General features: G+C 43.8%; 1 pseudogene; it reads left to right on the top strand.

Moving 5' to 3' along the window:
- Positions 1-1370: 1370 nt before the first annotated feature.
- Positions 1371-7005, top strand: LOC132888254 (uncharacterized; annotated as a pseudogene).
- Positions 7006-8266: the final 1261 nt, after the last annotated feature.

The raw sequence follows: 8266 nt of genomic DNA, 5'->3' as shown, positions 1-8266 counted from the left end.
CCGGACCTTCTTGCTGTGAGGCGACAGCGCTAACCACTACACCACCGTGCCGCCATGTCCAATTACATCTTGAGTCAAAAAAGGATCAAAAAGAATTTGAGCTTGTAAAACAAAATTCACAAATGCACTTAAATATACAGCTGTAACAGTTGTTAAAGCATGAAAATATTGGATTATAACCCCTCCAGACACAAGGAAAACTGCGATGGAACCTCATGCTATGTAACTTCATGTATACAATTGTACACGTTATGTCCGAAGGGGACAAAATACAAATGTGTACAGTGTCTTGCAAAAGTATTCATTCCTCTTGGTGTTTGTCCTGTTTTGTCCCATTACAAACTGGAATTAAAATGGATTTTTGGGGGTCAGCACCATTTGATTTACACAACATGCCTACCACTTTAAAAGGTGCAATTGTTTATTTATTTATTTATTGACACAAACAATAATTAAGATGAAAAAAACAGAAATCTGGAATGTGCATAGGTATTCACCCCCTTTCATATAAAACCCCTAAATAAGAGCTGGTCCAACCAATTAACTTCATAAGTCACATAATTAGTTGATTAAGATCCACCTGTGTGCAATCAAAGTGTCACATGATGTCTGGATAAATCAACCTGTTCTGGAAGGACCCTGATTCTGCAACACTACTAAGCAAGCAACATGAAAACCAAGAAGCATTCCAAACAGGTCAGAGACAAAGTTGTGGAGAAGTATAGATCAGGGTTGGGTTATTAAAAAAAATCCCAAACTTTGAATATCCCACAGAGAACCATTAAATCCATTATAACAAAATGGAAAGAATATGGCACCACTACAAACCTGACAAGAGAAGGCCACCCACCAAATCTCACAGACCAGGCAAGGAGGCCATTAATCAGAGATTCAACAAAGACACCAAAGATAACACTGAAGGAGCTGCAAAGATCCACAGTGGAGATAGGAATATCTGTCCATAGGACCATGCTAAACCACAGAGTGGGGCTTTATGGAAGATTGACCAGGAAAAAGCCATTGCTTAAAGAAAAAATAAGGAAACAAGTTTGGAGCTTGCCCAACAGCATGTGGCAGACTCCCCAAACACATGGAAGAAGATTCTCTGGTCAAATGAGAATAAAATTAAGCTTTCTGACTTTGAGGGGGGTGAATACCTATGCACACGCCAGATTTCTGTTTTTTAATCTTAATTACTTTTTGTGTCACAATAAAAATCACTTTGCATATATCAAGTGGTAGGCATGTTGTGTAAATCAAATGGTGTTAACCCCCCAAAAATCCATTTCAATTCCAGCTTGTAATGCGACAAAACTGGACAAACACCAAGAGGGATAAATACATTTACAAGACACTGTACAAAGATCAGCATGGTGGGGCAGTGGGTAGCAATACCACCTCAAAGCTCCAGGTTCTCTGATCCTGAGGTTTGTTCACTTTTTGCATGGAGTATTTTTGCGTTGAGTGCATTCATTGTTGGCTACTGGAGCTTCGTATTACTTCTAGAGCAGGCGAAGGTTTCTGTGTTTTGCCAATTGTTTTTGTGATTGGAATACTGTGCAATTTTCTGCTGCTTGTACCTGTTAAATACTCTGCTTATCTGCTGTTTGTTACGGTAGGTGCGTGCTATGCCTTGTGTTTACCTTGTGTTTACATCTACTTTGCTACTAGATACACCCATCAGTTTCGATTGCGCAAGCAATCAGGTATTTTTCATTTGCTAATTAGCTGGGCTTTTAATGTGGTTTCCAGTGACTCTCCTTCCCAATATCTCTCCCCCTCCTACAGCTCCCATAACTTGTTCATCATGTGTTTTGACACCATTCCTGTTTGTGGTCTCACCCACAAAAGGTGCTTCTGTCGTTATGGCCCCCCAGAGGACGATGCCTCTCCAACCTCATCTATCCTTCAGCGACCTCCACTGACAGCTTCTGGATCAGTGCTGGACTATGGAACTGCCAGTCTGCCACACAAAAGCTGACTTTAACTCTGTCCATGCCCCCCTTCTGTCCCTCCACATCCTTGCACTGACAGACCTAGATTTCACCTGACAACACCACAATACCTGCAGCCCTCTCCACCTCCTTCTCCTTCTCTCACACCTCTTGTCTGTCTGTCACTCATCGTGGTGGCACTGGTTTGTTGATCTCTCAGTCATGGAGGTTCTCACCTCTTCTACTCTTCCACATCTCCATCTCCTCCTTTGAATTTCATTCCATTTCAGTCTCTTCTTCTGTTAACCTTTTTATCATTGTTGTTTATCACCCTTTTGGCCCTGTGGGATGTTTCTTTGATGAACTGGACAGCCTACTCAGCTGCTTCCCACTGATGCTCCTGGGAGAATTCAACCTCCACCTAGAAGGCTCCCGCTCTGCTGCCTTCCTTCCTCTATTCCACTCCTTTGATCTTTCCCTGCTGCACACTCCTCCAACCCATAAAGCTGGCAACCTTCTCAACCTTGTATTCCTCAGAAACTGCTCTGCCTCAGATCCCACACTTAACCCCTCCGTTTGTCTGACTACCACTTCATTTCATTCTCCTTCCCTCTTCCTCTCCGCCCATCATCCCCCCACCCCCACTGTTACAGTCTGTTGTAACCTCTGCTCCCTCTCTCCCTCCTCTCTTGCCTCCTCTGTTACTGGCTCCCTCCCCTCCACTTGAATCCTTTGCCAGTCTCTCCACTGAATTTTCTGCATCCTCCCTGCTCTTCTCTCTCTCCTCATCACTGGACACATTATCTCCTCTTGTCTCCAGGCCAGCAAAATCTTGCCCTCCTAGTCCCTGGATGTCCAAAACACTTTGCTCCTACAGAATCAGTCTAGATGCAGCAGAGAGGAAGTGGAGAAAATCCAGGGCTCTTGCCAACCTGTCCCACTACCAGTCCCTCCTTGCTGAGTTTACAGCCTCACTCAAATCAGCCAAAATGACATTTTATCACTCCAAAATTCATACCTCCATCTCCAACCCTCACCAACTGTTTTCTGTTTTCTTTTCTCTCCTCAACTCTCCACCACCTGCATCTCAATCCTTCATCACTGCAGAACACTTCATAGTCTTTTTTGAGGAAAAGATCATAGCCATCCACAACTCCTTCACCACACCTGCCTCCCCACCCCACCCCACCCCACCCCACCCCACCATCCCCCCTGTCTCTTCCCCCTTGCTCTCTGCTTTTTCCCCTCTTTCCAGTTCTGATGTCTCCCAGTTCCTGCTCTCTCACCGCCTGACCACCTGTGCCCTTGACCATATCCTCTCATCTCTCCTCCAGACCATCACTCCTGACATCCTCCCATTTATCACTTCCCTTGTCAACTCCTCCTTGTCCTCTAAATACTTTCCCTCCAGCTTCAAACAGCACACATCACTCCTCTGCTAAAAAAACCCCTCTGTCATCCAGAACTACCACCCTGTTTCTCTTCTCCACTTCATGTCAAAGATGTGTCAACATGCTGTTGCTAACCAACTCTCCTCTTTTCTCTCACAGAACAACCTCCTGGATCCTCACCAGTCTGGCTTCTGAGACAGACACTCAACTGAGACTGCACTTCTCTCCATCAGTGAGACACTTCATGCAGCATGTGCTGCCTCCCTCTCCTCAGTCCTTATTCTCCTTGATCTTTCTACTGCATTTGACACTGTTGATTACCCCATCCTCCTGTCATCCTTATCAGCTCTAGGGATCTGCAGGATAGCCCTAGACTGATTCAAGTCCTACCTCTCCGGTCACTCCTTCCAGGTTACCTGGTCTGGTACTATATCAGCACCACACCCACTTACCACTGGTGTACCCCAAGGTTCAGTCCTTGGTCTGCTTCTCTTCTCCCTCTACAGCCAGTCTCCTGGCCTGATTATATTTCTACTCATGGCCTATCCTACCAGTATCCTACCAGACAAGAGATATATCAAGAGACAAGACTCGCAGATGATGGCTCAGTGCAAGAAAAAACAGTACACCTTTTTCTGGAAAGGAAAATAACAAGATGACAGACGAGAGCATGGGGTTGGGTTTGCAGTAAAGACATCTCTCCTACCCATAGTCAAACCACCCACTGGTGGCAATGAACACCTGCTAAGCCTCTGCTTAAACTCCAAAAATGGCCCAGTAAACCTAGTGGCTGTCTATGCCCCCATGCTTAAATCCTCTGCTGACACCAAAGATCAGTTCTACAGTGAACTCAATGAGCTTATTATTCAACTGCTTCAAACAGAGGACTTATACCTGCTTGGTGACTTTAATGTGAGATTTGGTGCAGAGCATGATATCTGGCCAGAATGCATCGCTCATCATGGAATAAGCAAAATAAACGAAAACGGCCAGAGACTACTGGAACTTTGCTGTGCATGGAACCTATGTATCACAAATACCTACTTCCCAAACAAGGAAAAGCATAGAGTCTCATGGCTGCACCTGAGATCACGTCAATGCCACCAACTTGACCTTGTCATCGGCAGCAGAAACTGTCTCCAAACTGTTCACAACACACGGAGCTATCACAGTGCTGACTATGACTCTGATCACTCCCTGGTCATTAGTAAGGTAGTAGTACAGGCAAGAAAACCATTCCACTGTGCAAGGCCAAAAGGTCTCCCAAAGATTAACACTGCTCACACCACTGACCTTGACAGCAAGGACAAGTTTATCTCCCTGGTTAATGATTTTTCCCCCTGCTGATGAGGGTGTAACTGCAGAAGCACGATGGTGTCAGCTCAGCTCTGCCATCCACAAGTCTGTTCTAGAGGCCTTTGGGAAGAAAGAAAAATGAAATGTAGACTGGTACAAAGCCAACCTTCAGGCCATGGAACCCACAACTCTATTCAAAAGGGAAGCACTAATCAGGTGGAAGAAAGACCCTATGCAGCAAAACTTACTTGCACTCAGAAAAGCCAGGATTAAATGTCAGGCAATAGCCAGGAAATGTGCAAATGTTTACTGGTTACAGCTATGCTCTTCCATTGAACTTGCATCCTCCACTGGCAATATCAGAGCCATGTATGAAGGCATTAAACAGGCCACTGGACCTAATGTCAGGAAAACTGCCCCCCTGAAGTCAAAATCCTCCTCAGGGAACTGCTATTTGCCGAAGATGCAGCTCTTGCAAACCACTCACCTGATGGCCTCCAGCACCTCATGGATCAATTCTCCAATGCATGCAAAGAGTTTGCCCTAACCATTAGCAAAAAGAAAACAGAGGTCATGGCCCAGGATGCTCCCAACCCACCTCGCATATCAATAGATTGCTCCATGCTCACTGTGATGGACAGGTTTACATACCTAGTTGGCTTTGTACCAGTCTTTAATTTACATCACAAGTCACCAGCAACCTGTCTCTTGATGCTGAAATCAATACCAGGATCGGTAAAGCAGCTTTAGTAATGTCTAAACTCAACAAGAGAGTGTGGGAAAATAAAAACCTGACTACAAACACCAAGCTGAAAGTTTACCAGGCCTGTGTCCTGAGCACTCTACTTTATGGTAGTGAAACATGGATGACATATGCTGCACAGGAAGCAAAATTGAATAACTATCACATGAGATGTCTCCACAGGATCATGGGTATTACATGGAAATTGGGTCACCAATTCTGAGGTCCTCAAAAGGACAAGATCAGTGACCACTTCTGCAATGCTCAGTGAAAGCAGACTCAGATGGCTCGGCACATGGAAAAAAGCCACATTCCCAAGGACCTACTATATGGACAGCTGGAGTGTGGAACATGTCCAACTGGCCGCCCACATCTGTGATACAGTGACACATGCAAAAGAGACCTCAAGTGAGCACACATTGACACTCAGTCTTGGGAGGACATTGCCCTAGACCATTCCTCATGGAGGCATGCTGTCAAAATTGGATTAAAATGAGCAGAACATGACCAGAGCCTGATAAGAGAGCACAGATGCCAAAAACAGAAGGAAAAAACACCACATCACGACACAGACTTTATCTGCTCCATCTGCAATAAGGACTGTCATTCAAGAATTGGACTCTACAGCCACCACAGATGCTGCACAAGGCGCAACCCACCATCATCTACATACATCTACAGACAGTGGCCGATGACAACCCCAAGGTTCAGTCCTTGGTCCACTTCTCTTCTCCCTCTACAACCAGTCTCCTGGTCTGATTATATTTCTACTCATGGTCTATCCTACCAGTGTTATACTGATGACACCCAACTGTTTCTCTCTTTTCCTCCTTCTGACACACAGATCTCTGCTCACATCTTGGCTTGCCTGTGTGACATCCAGAACTGGATGGACAACCATCACTTGAAGCTCAACCTAGGCAAGACAGAGGTAATCTACATTCCTCCTCCATCCTCTACATCCCTGGACATCATCATCTCCCTGGGGGACATCTCTAGGTCACCTTCACCCAGTACAAAGAACCTAGGGATTGTATTTGATGGCAAAATCTCCTCCTCAGCAAACATTGCTGCAGTGACCTGGACATGTGGATTCCTCCTCTACAACATCCGAAAGGTCCACCATTTTCTTACCACTTATTCTACTCAGTTCCTGGTCCAAGCACTGACTCAGTCTGCTTGGATGACTCCAACTCTTTCCTTGCTGGCCTTGCAGCTTCTGCCATCAGACCCGTGCAGCTTTTCCAGAACACTGCATCTCACTTGGTCTACAACCTCCCTCATTCTTTCCATGTCACCCCTTTGCTTACTGACCTGCACTGGCTACCTATCGCAGTTCGTATCAAATTTAAGACCTTGGTGCTAGCTTACAAGGATCTCAAGGCATTAGGGCCAGCATACCACCAGAGTCTGATCTGCCCATACATGCCAGCCGGATCCCTATGCTCTGCTTCTCCTGGCCCCTTCTCCTCTCCACTTCTGCCCTGACCGCTCAAGACTCCTGTCTGTCCTGGTTCCCTGTTGGTGGAATGACCTTCCCATTGAGGTCAGAACTGCTGACTCCTTGACTACCTTTAAGCACAGACTGAAGACTCACCTCTTCAGGCTGCACCTTTCCCCTTCTTCCCTACCAACTGTGTAACTGCATTTCAGTCTAGACCAACCCAGGCTTTGTACTGCCTAGCCTGGGGTTAGTCATTTTGAGTTATCTGTTTAATTGTACTTTATATGGTTGGTTTGTTTCCTTGACTGTATGAGTATTGGTATTCCAACAGAACATTACACTCGTTATTGCCGTCACTTGTTTAGTTGGCACTAGAACTTTCTTGTCTAGTTCAGCAATTAGTATACCTGACTTTTGCACTCATTGTATGTCGCTCTGGATAAGCGCATCTGCTAAATGTAATCTAATGTAATTAGTATTGCATGTTCTCACTAGGGTTCCTCTGGGTTCTCAGTTTTTTCTCCAACCTCCTGAAAGTTGGTGGATTGGCTACTTTATATTTCCCACAGATCTTTTCACAAATTTGTGAAATCATATCCCATCCAGGGTATATACCTGCCTTGTGTCCAGTGTTCCCAGGATAGTCTATGGATCCACCACAACACCAGCATAAAATGGCTACTGAGGAAAAATGATTGAAAAAGGTGTAAGAAACATAAAAAAAAATCAAATTTGTAAAAAGATGTTGAATTAAAAAAAAACAAACATATTTTACAATCCATATTATTAGCAGCTCCTGTCCTGATTGGATGACTCAAATGCATTTCTTGATTGGAACTGCAGTATCATTTCTTTTTGGTCAATAAACAAAGAAAAAAAATCTGTACAAAATCCACAGCTTCACACAAATAAAGGAGAGCACTTAAATATCTACTGTCACACACATCTGAAAGCTTCTGTAATATTATTATATTCCTACACATTGCAAATCATAATAAGAATAATGAATCTAAAGCACTTTGGAGACATATGGTTTATTTACTTAGCTAGCCAATTACTATCAATCCAGTGGTATAAAGTTATACATTTATATGTTTTAAAATGTTTTTATTGACCTAATAAAAATAACAAAATTTTGTAAAAATAATTTTAAAAAAAATTTAAAAAACGAATTAACCAATGATTATTTCCTCAATGATGTCGTGGACAGAGATCAGTTGAATGAAAAGACAATGATGAATGTTGTGTTACGTGCTATGAGTGATTTTTACCTCAAATGATGAAAGACTCTGAGCTGGATGATGCTGATAAAATGAGAACTCATTTTCCATTATAAACTTAAACTGGATTGCTAATAGTTTGTGAAAACCTGACCATCACTCTCATATATGTGTTTTTTGAACATTCCATGTGCTCTAGCTTTAGCCTCCCTTTTGCAGCTAAAATAACCTTCACTCCT

The sequence above is a fragment of the Neoarius graeffei genome, chromosome 6 (assembly GCF_027579695.1).
Source record: "Neoarius graeffei isolate fNeoGra1 chromosome 6, fNeoGra1.pri, whole genome shotgun sequence".
In the NCBI taxonomy this organism is placed as follows: domain Eukaryota; kingdom Metazoa; phylum Chordata; class Actinopteri; order Siluriformes; family Ariidae; genus Neoarius; species Neoarius graeffei.
Note: the sequence above shows the minus strand (reverse complement) of the source record. Positions and strands in the feature narration are given on the sequence as shown.